Source organism: Silene latifolia, chromosome 3 (assembly GCF_048544455.1).
Source record: "Silene latifolia isolate original U9 population chromosome 3, ASM4854445v1, whole genome shotgun sequence".
NCBI lineage: Eukaryota > Viridiplantae > Streptophyta > Magnoliopsida > Caryophyllales > Caryophyllaceae > Silene > Silene latifolia.
In genome coordinates, this window is record NC_133528.1 from 16,487,625 (window position 1) to 16,488,244 (window position 620).

Below are 620 nucleotides of genomic sequence, written 5' to 3' on the forward strand. Positions count from 1 at the left end.
AATGCATCCCGCCCAAGTCGGGTTAATTGAGAAAGACTTGTTCGGGGGGCATATTGAAGAGGATGCCCATGCTCATCTGCGGAAGTTTAAGAGGAAAGTTTCAATGATGAAGAAGAATGGGGTGTCCGAAGACACCTTGAGAATGATGTTGTTTCCGTTTTCATTGACGGGCAAAGCGGACCGATGGTTGAACATTCACCCACCGGATACTTTCACTACTTGGGATGCTTTGGCTAAAGCATTCATGGCCAAGTATTACCCTTCCTCAAAGACCGCGATGCTCCGTAATGAGATTCATACGTTTCAACAAGAGGATGGGGAGTCTTTGGGTGAAGCTTGGGACCGTTATCAAGACTTGATAGCAAGTTGCCCCCACCATGGAATACCGGAATGGTACATCACTCAAACATTCTTCCAAACTTTGCTACCAAGGACTAAGGAGATGGTAAATGCCTCCGCGGGGGGAGGATTTGATCACTTGAGTGATGAAGAGGGCACGACATTGATCAAGAAAATGATAGATTCGGAGGCAAACTATGGTTCTAGAGGAAACATGCTAAGAAGGAATGGGAAGTTTCCTAAGGAAAACGCCTCCAACTCCGAGACAAATGCCAAGCTCG

The 620-nt window shown here is 46.6% G+C and overlaps 1 non-coding gene across 1 annotated transcript; it reads right to left on the bottom strand.

Annotated features, from left to right (window-relative positions):
- Window positions 1-277: 277 nt before the first annotated feature.
- On the bottom strand, window positions 278-384 carry LOC141650034 (small nucleolar RNA R71). The gene has a single exon (XR_012546098.1). It is a non-coding gene; the product is annotated as a small nucleolar RNA R71 (small nucleolar RNA).
- Between the last annotated feature and the right edge of the window lie 236 nt (window positions 385-620).